This window comes from Corvus hawaiiensis, chromosome 3 (assembly GCF_020740725.1).
Source record: "Corvus hawaiiensis isolate bCorHaw1 chromosome 3, bCorHaw1.pri.cur, whole genome shotgun sequence".
Lineage (NCBI taxonomy): Eukaryota > Metazoa > Chordata > Aves > Passeriformes > Corvidae > Corvus > Corvus hawaiiensis.
The window spans coordinates 117,113,295-117,133,915 of record NC_063215.1 but is presented as its reverse complement, the minus strand read 5'-3'; positions in this window follow the sequence as shown (position 1 = coordinate 117,133,915).

The window sequence follows — 20,621 nt, the reverse complement described above, 5'->3', positions numbered from 1 at the left end:
TCAAAAAGTTCTGGGTTGGATGAACAATTTCTATCCCCCTGTCCTGCCCAAACCATAACCTGTTTCAAAAGGAGGGATTAATTGCATCAGGCATCGCTCAGAGCAGGCAAAACATCCCTAGAATTTCCACTGTCCTAGACATTTGGCTGCACAACATAATTCCTAACACTCCTTGGACCATGTTTCTCATCACTCTGCAAGCTCCACTGGTTGGGAGGGATGACTAAATACCAGTGGATAACAGCAATTAAATGGAACAAAGAGAAGGAAGATCCTGTAACTTTAAAATGCCTCTCCCATTCTCCTCAAACTCCCACCCCTCACTCTTACAATGAGGGGAAGGGTATCTATGAAGCAGAAGCCAAAAATTAACTTAGCAATGTATTACAGAGTTGCAACAAGAATCAGGCGGAGGAAACACATCCTCAGCTCAGTATGTGAAAGGCAGGGAAGGACTCTGGTGCCTCCCCAAGCACAGAGACAGGGAAGGCTACTCAGCTCATCAGTGCTACAGCCACCACCATCACTGATTTGATTACACAAAATTTTCCAGTCTCTCATTTCAGTCAAGTTCCCTAACACATGGCCCAAAGTCTTGCTCAGATCACAGATTTCACAGAATATCCTGAGTTGGAGGAGACTCCAAAGGATCACTGAGTCCAACTCTTCAGTGAATGGCTTGTGCAGGGATCAGAGATTGAACCCACAATGATCAGAGAGAAAGGACTTTTGCAAGGCAAAAAAAGATTTTTTGTGGAATAACAACCCATTGGCCATCACTTTGCACATGATGATGACAAGCCACTGTTAATCCTCTAGGAATTAAATGTATCTTAATTAACCTGGGTAACTAAAGAGAAATGGAGTTTTACATCATAGAACAAAGGATTTCAAGCCATTCCTTCTGGCCACTAACAACAGCATGTCCCAACATCTGTTTTAATTCTTCAAAGCACAACAGAAACGAAGGTCAGGCACTTGACACTTGCAAACTCATCTGGACCAATAAGTGTCTGCAGATTTTGGTGAACCTGCTTAAAAAGCATGTCTAAGTGATGTCACCCTTTCCCTGAACCTGCAGTATCCCGGGATTTACAACATCCTCCTTGTACTGGAATCAAAGCACCACTGCTTGTTCTGATAAAAGCTTTAACTTCACAGACATTACCCCAACAACATGCCATCAGTTTAACAAAAGGCTCAAATATCAGACTGCATCACAAGACTCAGCCTCATGTTTCCTTCCTCCTCAGCTGCAGGCAGCACTCACTGGTGAGCCACAGGCACAGGGCACACAGAGCCACTCAGAGCAGGCTGGCAGGCTCACCACAGCTCTGCAGGGGTTATGTATGATTATTTATGGACCCCCTTGTATACACGGGCATAAAATAAAGCCATCCAGTGCCCATCATCCCAGCCAAGGGATGATGCACTACTGCATACAGTGATATCATCCCAAACAAGTCTTGGGGCTCTAAGAGCCAATACAAGCCCCCTAAAGCTCACTCTCCATTCTGAATTACCTATTAATGCTGCATCACTTCCAGGAGCTGAAGCAGATCTCATCTGGGCGCCATTTGTAGACAGGTAACAGCAAATGGCCTAATGAACACCCCAGACTTTCAAAAGAGCATTTTCTTGAGGAAAAAGCAACCTCTGATCTCTCACCAAGTCAGCAGGGTTTGGTTTCTCTCCTTGCTGCCTTCCAGTTGCACCAGGCAGAGCTTGCCAGGCCTCATTCCTCTGCCTCTGAAGGCTCACTGGACAACCAGGGCTGTAATCACATTGTCAAGTCTTTCATTCTTACTCCTTGCTCTCAGTAGCCTCCCCTTTTCCAAAGGGGAGAAAGTTCTGAGATATCAAGAAACCTTGTGCAGAGCAGCTGAACTCCATTCCTCACTGCTTCCCCACACTACTTCCTCTTCCTCAGGAGGCACCTTCACAGCAGCAGCTTTCATCCAGGCACTACTCCTCAGTTTAACATCATCACCCCATAAAAAGGTCTCTACCTCAAGCTCAGAAGTGCTCCAGCTTACTCTCATAGAGCAATATATTCCCAATTCAGCCTTTCCCCAGCTTAAAGCTCTCCATAAAAGCAGCATCAGCACACTACTTACACACCAGCCTTTCCCTACAAGCCCAGCTCCTTCCTAGTGCAGGTGTGGCCAACTGAGCAGGGCTGGCCACCCTTAAAAGGTGCAAACACCTCCCACATCCTAGCAGTGACTACAGGGGGTTTGCTTTCAGATTGCTCTAATATAGCTGCAATAAGGAGAAGGAAAAAAAAGTGTATTTGGATATGTTTTAGGCAGCCTTCTGCCGAAAAGAATCAAAATTATTTTTAGAATGTTCTTTATTTGAAACTGGAAAGCTCCTTTATTTAACAGCAGCAAAGAGTCAAGAACAAACATAAACAGCTGAGGGAAAATTAGGTGGTGATGAACACGGTGTTTTTAATTACATGGGACAGGGCTGAAGTAGCCTGTTGTAGCACTTAACTAAAGGAGTATCTTCCTCTCCTTGCAATGTGACCTGTTAATATGGCATTTGCAGACAAGATGGAGAAATCATGTGTTCCCTATTAACTGTACTAAGAGTTTTGATGGGTGGCATTGGAGCAGGCTAATCCATGTGCCCCAGGCCTGGGCTGCCAGTACTGCTCATCAGCCTTCTCATGGGCAGGGCTCTACCCTTAGGGCCTCCAGACAGTGACAGTAAGGAATTATTGAAGCCATTTTGCCTCTTTCTAGGAGGTTTGGCCACACCAAAAAGGTGTGGAAAAGGCTTTGTCACTCACAGGTGAGAGGAGTGGCACAGCTGAGAGGAGTGGCACAGTCACTGCAGGCTGCCTTAAAGTCTCTTCCCAGCTGTCAGACGCAGTCAAACTCCATACCTGCACCTCCTATCCCACCCAACAACAGCACGAGCAATAAAGGGAATGCTTGTGATTTTTAAAGGATTCATTTCTGCTGGAAGGTAAAACAGGGAGGCAGAATTGTAATATGTGTTTAATTATGGCACTCAAAACCAAGCTTAACAGGAGCTGATAGAAGTCTTCTCATTGACTTCACTTGGCAGAGAATCAGGCTCATCCTTAGACAAATTCCTTGTTTTCCCTTCAGATCCCTTAGCAGCCTTACAGCATTAGAATGATGTGTGTGGTAATATCTTTACCTGTACACGATCAATTCATGCTGCCATTAAGGAAATGTAAATTAGGAAAGGTGACAGAAGAAATCAGACTTTCTGCATGTTCCATAACACAAATCCTCTCTGTAGCATTCTGTCCTTTTTCAAGGTAAGAACCTGGACTCTCCTATGGCTGCTTTTTCCCAAAAAATAGCTCAAACTGGCGGATCAGTGCCTAAAGTAGGACAAAATCCCTGAATACCTGCATGACTTTTAAAACCCAGGCTTTCAGGGGTCATGGCAACACAAATGCTACCTGTGAGTACCATCGTGCTAAACCCAAGAAAGGAAAACATTTAAGGTTTTCAGTTTGCACAAACAACCTTCCATCATCTTGGCAACTTCATTCCATCTGGAACATCCTGTCTTCATATTTCAGAAAATACAGAATGAGGGAGGACAGGAAATACTAAGAGTTCACAAATGAATTTTTGAAAGTTCTTTGCATCAGAATGGAAATAATCTTCCCTTCCACTCCTTTTTGCCCCCTCTACCACCACATGCTACAGTATTTTCCATCTCATTGTGCTTTGTATTTGACCTCTTGGTGAAAAGTCAGGAAACATCATCCACCTAATTGTGAGCACCTGCACAGCTGCAGGTGTGAGGGGAAACACCTCATTGAGTGGGTCAAGGAACTCTCTGCTGATTTACAATATTAACACCCGTCACATCCAGAAAAAGCAGTCTGTGTTCATTGTTAATGCAGTGGAAGAGGGACATGTTAGAAATGCTACTCGTGGTAGTAAAGGTGGTAATGGCTGCTTCATTTCTGAGAAAGGAGGTAATCTTTAGCTTCAGGGCTGTCTGGTTTGTATTGTCAGCAAGCTTCGTTCTCTTTTGAAACCTTCCACTTTTTTGCCTTGACCTAGACCAAGGGGAGTGCACACACACATTCACTCTGAGTGCACAAGACACACTGCACTGCCCTCGGCAGGACTGACCATGTGCTGCCTATAGTACATTTGCAGGGCTTTTTCTGTTTAACTTTTAAACTGGACTCATATGAGACTCTCCCCAGCCAGACACCTCATTAAAGCTGACAGATTTACAATCCCCAGCTTGCAGTTTCTGGACCATGGGTGGCCTTGGCCTTGGCCAACTTGCGAAATTTTGCATGCCACCTTTTTCCAGTTGTAGAGAAGGAAGAAGAAGAATCCTCCTTACCTCCCATACACAGCCTTGCTGCTCAGAGTAAAGCACTAATATTTCAAAGAGGACCTGCCTGCTATGACATGTCCCTCCACTGACTGTAACAATGGAACCCCAACCACAGCTGGGGCTCCTAATAAAAATAAATTAGTGCTGTTGCTGCAAAAACAAATAAATAACACTAATAACTTCGGGAGAATTCTGTCAACACAGATGATGGGCAGGGCTGTGACAGTATTTATTTACTATGTTTCCAGAACTTTGCTGTTGACCTTTTACCTTCTAGAAACAGCCATGCTACAGAAACCTCCCTGAAGAACAGTCTCTGTCTCCCCACACAAACAGCTGAGAACCCTCTGGAGAGCTGCTAGTGAGATATATGCACCATCTGTCAGTGGTGAAGGAGTCAATTCAAGCCCACGATTCAAACAAATGCACTTTAAGAGCATCTAATGTTTATATTGGCTTTGTGTCTGCAACGCTATTTTGAGAATGGTCCGCCTAAGGCATTTTTCTCATTTCCAGACTGAAAGGTACTTTAATGGGGCCATGCCTGCAATGGTTTAGTTCCTGTGTCGGGCTCCTTGCCGAGGCTTCCACCTGCTTGTTTAATGGCAGAGCTTTTCAACTGCTCTGCACGGGGTGATATCTGGACTTTAAGGACTCTGCAGTGATGGTGCTGCCTGGTATCGTGTGCTGCACCCTCCTCCTGTCCCCAGGCTGAGAGCAATCAGAGCTACGCAGAGCAGGGAAGGAGTAAGAAAAAGCAATATTTACACAGTAATCTTTCCAAGCATTCAAGAGAGAATGGCTTGCAGATGTATATGTTTAAATGACATTTACACTCCCATTGTTTCCTTTAACTTGGTGCTCATCTTACTCTGGGTTTCTTTGGATGAAAAAAACAATACTGCTGAGAGCTGTGTTCTTAGTGAGAAATAACACCCTTCCCCTTCCCTCTCAGATGTACTAATTGCTAAGGAAAAAAAAAATCAGCATTGTGGAATTGTGTGTTTAATGGAGAGGTCTCCCTTAGATATATGAGCTTAAGTTAGTTGGGTCCTTTTCAGCCAGAAGACTTCATGTACTCAGTACAAGGGTTCAGAGCAGAACATTTTAGATCACCCACTCCAAGGCTCCAGAGGGAAGGACAAAAGTAAGGAAATCTCAACACAATGTAATATTCAGGCCCATTTTCCCCTCAGCAAAGGCATACAGCTGAACCAAACTTCCTAGTATTTCTTTTCTAAACTGGGGGTCCAAGATTTCTACACTCTTTTCTTCCTCAGTAATCTTGGTCACACCAAGGCTAGGCAATGAAAAACAGCATCTTACAGCTCTGGTAGTCAGCAGACAAAATAAAAGCAATTAACTTCTTCAATTGTTGACTGCTTATTTTTGGAATACCTCTGCGGATATGGGACACTGCAGTTATATTAAGTCACATCACCCTGACAGCGGGCCAAGCACCAGGAATCAGCACTGCAGGCAGCAATAGCTCATTACTAGAAGCCAGTGCTGGAGTTAAGCACTGTTTTCTTCCACATGTGCAGCAAGGAGGGCAAGGAGAAATGCCACCAGACACCTCCAGTTTCGTCTGTTTTAGTGCTTTCGTTCTACACAAATACCTCATGTGTGAGGGCTGACAATCAGCAAGTGAAAATCAACACTTGAGCAAAGGTCACTGGGAAAACATAATGCTACCTTTTCCATAAATAATTAGGATATTGTACAGCCACTCAAAGTCCAGTCTATCACTCACCCAAGCCAAGGACTACAGAGACTTTTGCAGGCTTTGCAGCACCCTTGCCATTTGTTAACATCTCCACAGAAAAATTCTATTTCATTTACCCAGTGGTCTCTTCCCAGATGCAATGATACTTTGGCATCCCACTCTGCAACATCTCTATTTCTGATTTTCTGTCTTGGAAATTGGTTTTGTGGTTGAACCACATTTTTTTTTCACTTCCTGTGATTGACATATAATCTGATCTTGGCTAGAGGAAAGGGACATTGTGCATAACACATCATCAAGAGAAAACCTGCCCCAGACAAGGAATTTGTATGGACTTGGTCTGACTGGTAAAGAAGGTCAGAATGAAAACAGACGACATGTAGAGAAACAGCCCTATGAGATTAATGTGAAGGCAGGAAGAGAAATCAGATGTCTATTGCAATGTAGTCCTGCATCTGGGGTACTTGGCACTCCTTGGGGCTTTGCTGAACTGGCAATCTGCACACCAACCCCATCTGAAATACCTTGCCAGGGGTCACCTGGGTGCTGCCGTGCCCACAGAAGGTGACAAGTCACAGCCCACAGTCCTGCTCAGGCTCCAGCTGAAGAGTGTGAAATAAGGGCTGAGGTGTCTCCTCCCATGGTGACACGTGGGATCTGTCTGTCCTGAGACAGAGGGTGAGTGATTCTGCTGATATTTCTAATAAGCCAGCTCCTGATGCAGTCTGCTCCTCTTGGTGCCATGTTGAAATCATTGCAGAATTACATCATGGAAATCCAGAATAACTGATTAAGTACATGTTGGTGCATGATTACAAACCAAAATACGACCAGGACCTGTAAAAGTCATTCCTTTCACAGCTGAGGAAGCTTTTTATTACTCTCATTCAAAATCAGTATCACACCATGTGGACCTGGATTACACAGTGCCAGTGAGGGAAGAATTGTGCCCTCTGAACCCAGCAGACCTAACCAGGACTCCTCAGGACTGCTTTTAGTACTTTTTTTTTTCAGATGCCTTTGCAAAACAGCAAGTACCTGGCACAAAGAAAGCAATAATATGCTGAGAATCAAGTTCAATCATTCCTGTGAAGAACTTTCATAGGTATGTATTTAATAAGCATCAGGAGGGAAAGATCACACTGGAGTCACTGCAGATCAATATTTCTGCACACACGTGAACTGCTGAAAGTACAGTGCACAACCCAACTGTGTAACACAGCAGAAAACCAGCTCCACTTGGTTCATTTTACAAATTCCAAATGTTATTTTTCACCAAAACCTTCTTCTTATTCTTTTTTTCTTTTTAAACGAAACTGTCATTCACTACAGGACTGAATGGAAATGATCAAACTGCAGTCACTGGAAAGACTTCTGTACATGTTGGATTGGATTCTACTGGAGTAGCTTGAAGCAAATGTTTATATATACTTCCAGTGAGTTTATTTTCTTAGGGTGAATGAAAATAGAAACTTCTTGGAGCAGGGAATGGAGAAAATCAGCTTTCCACGGAAACCACAGCTGAGAAGAATTTGATAACAGTTCAGAATAAGGAGTACTATGATATTTTAGTTTCACTAGAAACTTATCTTCCTTCAGAAATTTCTCACACCTTATATACTTAAAACTGGTTACCCACAGGTTGCCTTCATGTGAGCACTCTGAAATACTGATTTTAGCAGAGGTATTTTGATGTTTTACCAGCATCTTGGGAAACCGAGTCTGAGCTATTTCAGGCAGAAGTCAAAGCAACTTCATTTCCAACGCCTCAAGAAATAACAGAGCAGCCAATTATTTCCCTCTCCCCCTTATAGCACATATGAAATTAGCAATATCACCCAATCGCATGTCAAAGCCACAAAACCACTTTCTAAATGGATTCAATATTTAGCTAGGACTGCAAACATACCAGAATAAAGGAAGCTCAAGAGGACTCATGCTATGTCCAGCACTTTGCCCAGTTTCAATAATTCCATCATGTCCACACAGAAAACAGGCAGGTATCATGTGCTGTTGGCTGATGAGGAGTAAAAGATGTGTTCTGTGAGGCTTCAAGGCTTGACATAGAGGTTTTAGTGTTCCTTCCTAAACCTAAAACATCTTTTCACCCTTCCCTTTAAGGCACACTACAGCATCCTTGCTCAGTTCTTAACAATGTGTCCCTGACACAAGGAACCAGGAAGGAAACTTGACAATCACTAGACCAAACCCTGTTGTTTTCTTCCACTGAAGAGTTTCAAGCATTTGGGATTCCTCACTGAGAGGGACACAAAGAGAGGGTTCTACCTTGACAGAAGAGAGAGACATCAGCAGGAGCATGAAACAGTTGAGGCAATTTGGATTGGCCAAAAAACCAATGTCATCAGATGGATGTGAGAAAACTCCAGTGCAAAGTGAAAATTTGAGAAATAAGAAAATGTCATTGAAATCAGTTTATTTTAAATAAATAAAATTTATTTTACCTAAGACTGTAGAACACCTGGTGCAAATGCCTCAGTTTCTGTTACCTCTGTAACGACTCTGAATCCTGCTCTCATAGACTCCTTTCAGGAAGGGAATGTAAAACGCCTACATGTCCAGTCACTCCCAAACTTTTCATTTGGTTCTCACTGAGAGGATGCAAAGTGCCCAAGGAAGTGAGTCCCAAACACAGATGAGACCCATAAGAGTGACTGGAATCCAAGGAGAAACAAATCAGAAAACACCCCAAAGAATTACTTCTCCTACTGAAAAATAAGCAGTAATGTAATAAGAATTACATTCTTATTATTCTACAGGAAAAAAATTGATTGCCACAGAATTCTCACAAGGAAAAAAAATTACATCCAAATACTTTTTTGGATGTCGATATCCATGTTGGTTAATAAATCAATCCCTTCTATGGTTGAAGGTGAATAGCTCTGGGTGTCTTACAGCATCCGCATTGCTAAAAGCTGCTTTTCTTGCCACACCTCACCACTCATAAAACAGTGCAGTATCAGAGCAGCCCCTGCAGTGCAATTCAGACACCAGTCAGGTCCTGGGGGAGAGAATAAAACAGGAGAGGCTTGGAACTATGGGTCCCATGGGACAACACCACAAAACAGATGCAGAGATTTATTTCTGTTGTAACAAAATCCCATTTTCTGATGGGGAAAGATTTGGTCTGGACTGTCTTTTCTGGCCTCATTTATTGTTTGAGTACCAAGCTACAGGAGGAATCGCATTCATTTGTTTTAATACATCAGAAGCAAAAGGCAATACACCATTGGTCTAGTTTCATTTCATCTGTTTAAGAGAACTTTTTGTACTGTCAATAAAGTATCAAGTCTTGATTTGTGCCAAGTCATAATAAAATTGCAGACCAACAACACTTCTGTTTGGAAATAAGGTCAAAGGTGGGAATGACAGGCATGAAAGGACACATCCACAAAGTCAAGACCATGACTTGAAAAGCAAAATAATAAGTTAACAGCCCTGAAACCACAGCTCTCCATCACTTGTGCACGGTGTGTGGAAGGACAGACTGGTTTTGACTAAACTGCGTCACTCTGCCAAGGAGTTATTTCTCATGAAAACCCCTCAGAGCTTTTCAACCCACAAATAAACTTCCATTATATTATCTTTTCATTCAGATTTGGAACTGAGACAAACAGCAGTTTGTCAGGCTTTTTCAAGATGGAAATTCTGGGGAAAGTTGCTCGGCTCTTTTTGTCAGCTGTCATGGAAGATAAATGATTGTCTAAGCAGAAGTATGCCAGGGCTTCCTCCGGGGTGCTTTGGCTGAGATCAGCTTGAGGATTGTCTTCCTACCAGGCACTGTCACAAAGCACCTTTGTGATTTCTGCTGGACAGCTCCAGAGGGCCAGCAAGGAGAGAGGCAAAACTGGGAAAGGTGCAAACAGTGGTACAGATCCACATACAGCCAGTTCTGCTGCTGCTAACTATGACAACACTGAGGAAATTCCTCTGCTTCCATGAGATCCTATAATGGCTGTGCAGCTTCCATAGGGTCAGGCATAATTCTGCAAACAGGCTTTAAAAAGTTCAAGTTGTTCTATGCATGCAGGTCACAGCCTTTGTAATTTGTTCATTTATTTTATAGTAAACAATATGTTTTCTAAGTTATTTACCAACAGTTGCAGAAGCTGCTTCTCTGTGCTCCCCTGCCTGAAGATCGGGAGAGGTCATCACATGTTTCTCACAGATTTTCTTCCTGGATTATCTGTAACACTCTGTACAGGCTTCCTTTGATAAAAAATGACCATACGAATGGGCAGCACAGAGGCGGCTTTATTGATCCATACTGCACATCCCTAGAGGAAATAACCAGATGCTTTTTCATTGGGATTCAGTGAAGGAGAACCATTCCCAGAAGCTTCACACAGCAGACTGGGTACTGATATCCAGACTGGATACTGGATACAGACCCTGTGCCTGTGCCTGCCATGCACACTGGAAGTTCTGCCATCAGAGTAGGCAATTCCTTTGTGTGAAAAACAGAGTGGAAAAAGGACACCAGAATCACTTGGACTTTGAGCGTGGTTCACCTCCAGAAACTGCTGTGTTCAAATTTGCCTTCTCCAGGATGTTAACCTGCCACCTGATCAGCAGCTGCTCCAGCTGAGAGGAGGATCATGTCTATTTATACAGAGCATAGGAGACACGTCTAGAAAAACACAGGCATGGCCAAAACTGCACATGCAGAAAGGGACTTCCTTATTCCGCTTCCCCCAACTAAAGATATCCCCAGTGTCAGCAAGCTGAATACTTTCTTATTCACATTGGGGACCTTCCTTAGACCTTTCTGTCTTCTTCAAAATTATTCTTCTTTCCCTTGTTGACAAACCCTTTTCTGAGGTTGTTTTTCAGCTGTGGAACAAGCAATGAGATTTACTTGTTTAACAGCACTGTACACACACAAAACCCCAAGCCATTTGCACAGTCCCCCTTCTCTCCTTGAGATCTCCTTCAAAGTACCCCAGGCAGGACCTCACCATCACAGGGTACCTTTTTGAGAAGATGAGATTCCACTTGCAAAGCAGGATGCAAATACGGGAGGAGCAAAGCACGGCACCACTCTGTAATACCCTGGATAACACAACAATACTCTGGATAACACGACTGTTCTCCTTAACCCTCCCCCTCTACATCCACATCACAGCCATCTCTTTCAAAGTGCAGAGTTTAAACACAGCTGCTGGATCTGTCCTTAGGCCAAGAGGCTACATCTGGCAGAGCAGCTCTACATGTCTCTGATTTGGGCATTCCCAAAATAATGTCATCTCCTCTTGGCCTCTGTTCCTGTCACCACCCGAGTGCAAAAGCTCTTCCGTTTCTGTGTAACTCACAAGGAATCCTGGTATCAACTTCTCTTGTGATCATCACTCAGAACCAGGAATCCAGGCCATTCCAGCATCCAGCCTGGAAACTGACTTGTTACTAGTGACTGATCCAACTTCAGAAATAACTTTTGGTCTCTACTGTAAGTCCCAGGACTATTTTTCAAAGGATTATTTCCTTTACACACCCACTTGCATGCTGAGAATCTAACATTCCTTCCTATCAAAATCTGGGCTGGGCTCATAACCTTCCAAACAAATCATCTCCAAGCTCCTGCTAATCATTTATTTTTCATCTCTACCATAGAGGTTAGCCCTCCCTGGTAATTTGAACCTGGATGACACAGAAATTTTGAATAGATTTAATTTCATTTTTGCTCAGCAAGTGTCCTGTCCATGGCTGGTGAGAAGATGGGTGAGTTTTTCCAAAGTGCAAGATGTTACATACTCTTGTACTTATTTAAATGGGTGCATCCATTGATGATGCCATTTTCCCAGGGTACTAGGCCCCTGAGTATTTATTTTTCAATCACAGATGTCCCAACTATTTGCATGGAACACACATTGTAGCAGGATGATCTCTTGGCATAGCTAGTGACACTGATTATATTTAACTATTTTTTCCAGTTCTTCCTGGTGGCCTAAATAGCTCCAAGCTGAAGATTTCACATGAAAAATGCAGGATGTACTTCACATAACCCTGTGAAAACATGATGCCAGTATCTGGATGCATATCCAACTTGCCATTCCCTGAAATCACTAGAAGAGTGTGACAGAGTACCCCAACCCTCTAGGCAAGACATCACATGACAGATTAAATCCTTGTCTAGGGCAGAGAGCCACTAGGGAGGTTAAACTATTCAGACTGCTTTATAGCTATTTCCTGCCTCCTTCCTCACAAACTGACATGAGGGCTTTAACAAGGCTGAAGTTCTGGAGCAAAGATGAGACCTTATCCTATACAAGAAATACGCTCAGAGTTCTCTGGTATTCCAAGCCTTCACTGTATTCAGTTGCCATGATTCCATCGTCCCATCCTATGCAGTAGCTCAGACACACTATTCCTCATCTCCAGGAAATCCAAAGGATATTGTAGAGGATGGATTTGTTGGCTGTCTCTCTTCCCAGCTCCTTCTGTAATACTGACACATTTTCAGCATTATTTCTGCCAGGGCTGTTACTCCCCAGCACGGGTTATCCTGTGCTAAGCACTGACACACTCACTGAGAGTCTCTGGAAAACATTCACAATCCCTGCAACAACTTACTGAACTCATATAAGCATCTCTTGAGTGACTCTAATGTTAAATTTCTTACATTGTTGTCTGTTGTCCTTCAGTCCTATTTTTGGCATTCCTGAAATATATCAATGTAGTGACACCAGAACTTACTCCTCAGTAGGGCAAATACTTCATGAGTAGATGACAGCACTGGCCAGACACAGTTGGCTTTGTACTTCCCATGAGATGCAAAGAGTTTCCCGGTTTGACTATGAGCAATAAGATGATACCCCTTCCTACCCTTCCAAATCAATCCCTCCCTTGAGAAGATCAGCAATCAGTTCCTCTGATCAGGTTAATACTTCAAACTGTTAATATAACCCTAACCATTACACTATCTAAAATTGCAAACCTATCTTGTCCTCTTGGTCTTTGTCAGAGGGTATGGATAATTATCCAACTTGCATTTAGTACCTGCAGTCCCTTACTGCCTAGGAGATTTTATTCAGTCTCAACATCACTAAAAAATGAGGTTTTTTACTTTTTTACTAAAAATATGAGGTTTTGCTCAAGGCGAAATTCCTAATGCTTTGGGCCACATCCACTTCCCCTTCTGCCAGCAATTGTCTTTGAATTCTTATTATCTCCACATACTGAACTACACCTCTAGGACATTTCTAAAAGGAAAATATTCATCTCATCTATTTTAGCTCCACCACAGCCAGAGGGGCATGGCCCAATGTCCACAGCAGCACTCCCTGCAGAGGCTATTTGCAAGATGTATCCCTTCCATGCCAACACACAAAGCCACATCCTGGACTCCTGGTGGACTGCTTCCTCACAGCCTTTCCATTCCTACACCCAGTTCTGGCCTGCAGCTGCTCCTTGCTAGTCCCTGCTGGCCTTCCCTGCCTCACTCCAGCCAAGTGGGAGGTGGCAGGAGGAGCAGCTGGTCAGGCAGCCACAAGGCCACTGCTGCTGTTAGCACAGAGAGCATGAGCCTGGCAGGCCCCAGGGAGGCTGGCACAGCCAGGGGCAGTGACAGTGTCTGCGAATGAAAAGTCATCTCACCCCCTGCCAAGCTTCCTGTGACTCTTCTGGAGGTGATCCAGATGCTGCCACAGCCCTTGCACAGTTCCCCATGAGCCAGTTACTGTCCCAATGTGGTGCTTCTGTGCTAAATCCCCATCCCATGCCAAGACTGCCTGAGCAGATTGTTCCACAAGCACGAGCTTTGCAACCCACACCCCACTGTGACTTCTCAGCTGCAACCACAGCCAGAGGTCACAAGCCATTGTACACAGCCACCTTCCCCAGGGATCTGTCTCATTCCTGGAATCACTGTCAGAGCATCTCTTGCGTTAGGTCACAGCAGTTCAGTATGGCCAGCCTGAACGGGAGGGCACAATTTCAAGTGGACTAGAGAAAAGATGAGGAGGTGCTGTGGAAAGTGATTGGTCCCAGTCATGAGCACTTGGCAGAGTGTCAGGCTCCAGACCTGTGTCACAGCTTTGCGGTCAGGGCTGTGCCCCAGACAGACTGGTCAGAACATCAGAGGGTCACTTAGCTACGGTCCCCATTTGCACAGAAACACAAAATACACTCACTAACCCATCTGCCAACACTTGTGCTGGGCTGCTGGCAGCACTGTCCTGTGCCACATCAGGGCCACTGCTTGTGGAATCGCCTGCCAGCGTGGTCCATGCGGCTCCTCTCCTGACAAACCAGCTGTTCCTCTCGGGCAGCCATTTGTTGTGGCATTTGGTGCTGCTCTGTCAGGTGTCTGCTTGCACAGATATCACACGTTGACCCGAACTGGCATAACTTCCATTCTTAATCACAACAGCTCATAGCTTCTGTGAGACTTTTACTCTTCTGCACTAAAATTCTGCTGCCCACATTATCCGAATTAGTTGTAAAATGGCTTCTCTCCCACACCACAGAGCTGGAATACAAATCTGCTCAAAACATCACCCAAACCCTGCGAATTGCTGTCTGGCATCCTGGAGTGGAACCTTGATCCAGGTCAGAATCAGAACCCACTTTGAAGCTGTCCTGCTCTGAGCAAAAGGTTTGACCAGATGACTTCCAGAAGACCCCCTGCAGTCAACATAATTCTGTTGTCTAGACAAGAGAGGGGAGGGTCCAACTCTCATCTATTTCTGCTCACAAGCAGATACACCCATATGAGCACCAGGATGGAAAAGACAACATAGTTTTACTCCTGTGGTTGACAGTGCAGCTTCCACAGGATACTTCTGTCTCCATCTGGACAAGGAGATGCAAACTCACCTGCCTGTGCGCCAGGAGTTGTGACCAAGCACATAAACCCTCTCCCTTAGCAGTTGGACAGAACTGTCTCTTTAGGATACATGATATTTCACTGTCAGCCTTTTTAACAGGCGTTTGCATCACAAATTGTCATTTAGCTCTGGAAAACAAAAGCTTTCATTTAAATTCTGACAGAAGTACAACTTCTGGCTGGTTTTGCTCAAAATTAAGTGTAAAAATCAGGAACTGATTGAAACATCTTTGAAGCTGTTCTGGATCGGAAAAAAATCAGAATCTCCAAATTATATTTTCCTCAAAAATTCCTGTCTTGTCCTCTTCTTAATTGATTAGGGTTTTTTCAGCTTTTTTTTTTTAGGACTATAAGGAAAACAAGCATGAGCAGTCTCTCCTTTGTATTAACCTGGAGCCCACTGAAGATCATATCATCCTTCCAGTACCTGAAGGGAGCCTACAAGAAACGTGGAGAGAGACTATTTACAAGAACAGAGAGGAATGGATTCAAACTAAAAGAGAGTAGGTTTAGATCAGATATTAGGAAAAAGTTCTTCCCTGCGAAGGAGGTGAGGCTGCCCAGAGAAGCTGTCGCTGCCCCATCCCTGGAAGTGTCCAAGGCCAGATTGGATGGGGCTTGGAGAACCTGGGATAGTGGAAGGTGTCCCTGCCCATGGCAGGGGGTTGGAACGAGAGGGTTTTTAAGGTCCCTTCCAACCCAAACCTTTTTATTATTCTGTGATTCTATAATTAGAGAACCTGCCTGGAAGCTTAGTGGGTTCACTTCAAGTGGTAACTTTTAAGTTGTTTTTGCCAAAAATACATGGGGATAGTAAAGGAGTCTGCCAGGTAAGTTTGTCAGGGACATTTGAACCTTAGGCAATACACAAGGGCAGGTGTGAAGAAAGAGCAGCAGATACACATCATGCTTTATGGCGATGGAGCTGAGTGAAGAGGTTTTAATTGCTACTGTGCTTGAGAAAACTAAGCCTTTGTCCAAAGCCTGTGGTAAGCCTGGAGAGGATTTCACTTGTTCTTTTCTTAAATTACATTGCTGCCAGTTGATACAGTTTTCTCAGAACTTAAATATCAAAGGAAAACATGTTCCTGTCAATGAAGTAAAAAGCCATATTTAAAAGAATCAAGGCTTGATGTTCTGTGTTCTCACTTCCGCAAAAATCTGAGTGACTTCAATGGTATTTTCAATTGAATAAAGAACATAAACTAAAGCCCAACATTATTTGTGTGTGGATTTTTCCCCATAATTTTTTTGTTTGTTTTAAAGCAGTTGTTAAACATGTAAGACATTTGATTGATTAAAACTCACTTTCCAACAGCAAATAGTTTTAACAATCTTATTCTTATAACCTTGTTTGTGAGCTGAAGAATAAGATGAAACAAAAAAAATCTCGTGACAGGCCAAGGGGAAAGGCACAAATGGAATGGGATATAAAAGTCCACTAACACATTAAAGATGTATCAAAGAATGTGATAGAACATATCTGTGGTCAGTTGAAGATGCTTTGAGTGGAGATAATTTCCCTGAATTATTATGTGATAACATTCTTCATCCCAGTACACAAAGCTCAAAGTTAGGATTCAGATTATTTTTTTTTTCTCTGCAAAGGCAAAACATTTCCAGGCCTTTTAACAGCATTCAGCTTGGTTTTTCAAAGGAGCACAAACAACCAATTTGGTTGGAACAGGGGGATCAAGACTAGAACCACAAAAAGGATGTAAGCAATTAACTTCCATTTGACCTAAATTTTGTGTCAAAATTCATGGTCAGATGACAGCTCATCCCACAGGTTTGTAACACTCCGTTACCAGCTCCTCTGTGTGTCCAAATGTGTGTTGCCAACATGCATAGTCATGACAGTGACTCGCAAAACGTGTTGCTCACAACTGACACTGAGCTGGGCTATTTCTTCTTGGAAAAAGCAACCAGAGAGGCTTTAATAGCCACACCTGAAACAGAGACATCAAAAAAAGGGCCACAGTTGGCAGAAGACTAAAAAGACCAAAGTCAGTGTAGAAAAAGCTGATTATTCATATCATCAGAGTTGCCTCCTTCACTGTCTGTGAAATACACTATTGTCCATCATCAGGCAGTTACTGCCTTGAAGTTCCTACAGTTTTCCTGTCCTATTTCCCTTTCCACCATGAAGGCTTTTTTTCATGTCAATCGATGTGCACCAAAAAAGCTGGGAGGAGAGAAAACTTGCAGCTGGTCACTTCAGTCCCCTGGTTTGTGCAGCAAACCTCCACCTTTGAAAGGTAACCTGCTGACTCCTGGCAGCCATGGAGCTGATTTGGGATCAGTCTCCCGTTTGTATCATGATGGAGTTGAAAATGAGAGTTGGTATCACGGGCATCAACAACAAAGTTGAGCACATCAGAAGCACTCAGGGGAGAGTTCCTGCTCTAGAGGAGCAGTTCATGTCTTCCTCTGGTTGTACAATCACTAAGGAAAAGTCACGAGGTCAGACACCTCCTATGTTAGAATCAGTGGATTAATGTTGCTGTCACAAGGGGAAAACGGGACTCAGGATTCCACCAAGAAACCTCTACATCTCAGCGGGAATGAGCAGCTGCTAGTTTGGCCTTTGGTCTCAGTTTTATTGCCAAGCATATAAAAAGAAATGTTCCAATCTTTTATTCCTTTTTCCCCCCAGCTGCTGACTCAAGTAACTTCCACCACCACTATTCCTTTTTTGCTATCCTATAAAGCTCTACACAGATAATAGCCTGATCTATAAAGTGAGAGCAACCCCCCGCTCCCCAGTCACCCAAGTATCTTAAGAACAGGGCATTCAATACATTCAGCCCAGATTTAGTGAATTACGTTTTCATAGGAAGAACTGAGTATAAAGCAGACAGTGCAGGACAACAGCTGCACTAATGAAATCTTTAGTTACACCAGATGTCAGCTATGAAATGTAAAGGAGAGACACTTGCATCTTATTTTTTTCTTCTTTTCTCTGTTATCTGTGCCCTGCATTTTATTGTTTAAATGAAATTTCTGAATCATCAGGAGATTTTTGTGGTTGTATAATGGCTGGAGCCCGTTCCTACCACCCTTGAATTTCACTGCAGGCATCTGGCATGAGCAGCAGAGCTCTGGAAGAAGTCTTCTGGGTTTAAGACCACCAAAGAGACACAGGCTGTAAAAGAGACACAACTACAGCTGGAGACCAGTGAAAAGGAAATAGTATTAGTGGACATTTGTGAAGTCCTTTTTCTTCGGTCTGACTGTAAACCAGTATCAAACCTACTTAAGAAATGAAGATTTCAAAGTTCAGCTTCAATAAAACCAGCTTTTCCTTGGTTGCATTTAGGACAGAGAGGATCATGGAGAAAAGACCCAAGTTAGGAGGGTTCAATATGTTGTTCAAGTGTGAACAGTGTTTTAGCAGTCAGCAGAACAAGTAAGTTGCAATGGATAGGTTTCATTGGAGACACCTCCTTGGTGGCTTAGGTTGAAGGAAGTGAGAAGAAGCACAAAAGAGGTACTAACACAGGGGATATTCTCATTTTAGACCCAACAGAGAAACAGTGACTGTCCAAAGGAGTAACAACACATTTCATTGCAGACACGTGACCCAGCCAGAAGTGCAAATCCAAATAAGGTGCTTAAAAAATGTTTGTGAAACATTTGGAAGAGATGGCCAGAATATTTTTCACAGAGCTTTCCTTCATAAAAAGATACAATTCTGTTAAATGTTCCACGGAAAGAGATTTTGATGGTAATATTCCTAACATGGAGAAGAGCTCTCTAGACCCTTTCAGGAAAAAAGAATTTGATCAAAAACTTTGGTTTTTCAATTTGAAACAGAAGTCATTGTGTTTTGTGAAAACACGTGAAAGAGCCACTGGTTTGCATGGACTTGTCTTCATTCCAAGGCAGAATAAAGAGCAATTTCAGATACCTGGAAATTGTCATGAGATGGAGGTGTCATTGCTGGGACAAAGAAGAAATAACTCTTGAGAGCAAAACCACACCCTACCCCATGACAGCCTGTAAGGAAGAACCCCATGGAATCCCTACTACTTCCCAGCCAACTTTACAGTTTACCAACTTCTTTCAAAAATTCACTGGGACTGATTTGTGTTTTGGTGAAATGCACAGTCATGCCCACACAGGTGAGAGAAGGAAGAAATGCACTTTTCTTTTTTTTCCCAACAAAAAATTAATTTTGATAAAAAAAAAGGATAAAAAAGAAAAATCAACTTACAGAGGCTGCTGCAGTGCTTCAAAAGAATGGCAATGTAGGCTTATTGGTCAAAAACTATATTTTTTTTTTTACTAGAGTATTTCAGTCTAGAAGTAACTATTGGCTCCAGAATGGGATACAGGTGTGCTTTTTAAAGACCAGTAATACCCAGTACATCAAAATAGTGATTTTCACAGGTTTTTCTGACCCTCGGAAGCCTTCATCTATGCTAAAAGGCAGCACTACAAATTTATCTCATATGAGCGAGAGCACAATAAAATAGATAGAGGAGGGTCACGGATGAATTATTCCTCAACAGGAAATTCGAGTGATCCTAAGATTAAGAAAATAAAGTCCAGCATCTTAGAAAAGGAGAGTACTCTTAAACAGCTTTTTTAAAAAAAAGTCCTCAAATGAAAACCATGTTGATAATAAGTAGCATGCTGGTGCAAATACTCTGCCTAACTTCTTCTGTGCAATTAAAGACTGTGTTGAAAAGCAAACTTCTGCTTTGCAAAAGACAGATAATTTAGACCATGCCTCTGCATCCACATTCCAGAGTCTTTGGCTTCTCCATGAGAATGTGAATGAGGAACAGCAACTGCAGAGGCAACTGTGACAGTAGTTGTACTGATAGATGCCTGGCCATGAGAAGCCCATTGAGTCCTCCACTTCTCTAAATCCAGGCCTTTGACCCAATGGAATAATGCAAAGATCCCTCTGGGCCCTGCCTGTAAATATCACCCAAACATTCTCAAATACTTTTTCAAACACTGTTTTAAAAAACCTTCCATATTCTAAACTTATATGGGACAGCACTGGGTCTCAGCTCCAGTTCTCTAATCCTTAACATTTTGACTAGCAAAAGTTCTAATTCTGTACCAAAATGTAGTGTCCAAAAAGTTTTAAGCATTTAAGTTTTATATGTTCTTACAGTTTACTTAGGATTAATGTAAGCATCGCTTCTTATAAACATTTACATACTTTGGCTCTGCTAATAAAGTGTATCCTCGCTCTTTTTTTTTTTTTATTGGGGACCTATAAATTTGTAGAGAGAGAAAAAGCCTACAACAACAATGGGGGTAGCGTGGCCCAAGCCAAAGGAAATTCATATATAAGGAAACAATGGGAAGTTGGCAAAAACGACATGAAGAAAAAAGGGCAGTTTATTGGATACACGCAAAGAAAAGACCACCCTATGTGTGTGGTATATATTTGTGCTAAGTCTCACATCTTTTCTGTGATATTTTTTTTTTACAAGGTTCTAAGCTGTTTTTTATGAGATGAATAAAACACACAAGAGCAAAGTCTCCAGCAGTTAAAGGGCAGTAGTAGATGTCTCTGCTATGCATTTGCTTCTAATAGAATTCCCATTCACTTTCCTTGAGCAAATCAAAATTGTTATTGGAAAAAGTTCTTTGAAAACCAATGATCCAAATTATCCTCTCCCAAAGGAAAGAGGTATTCAAAGCTTGGAAATCTGCCTCCAAACATATATGCACAAATGC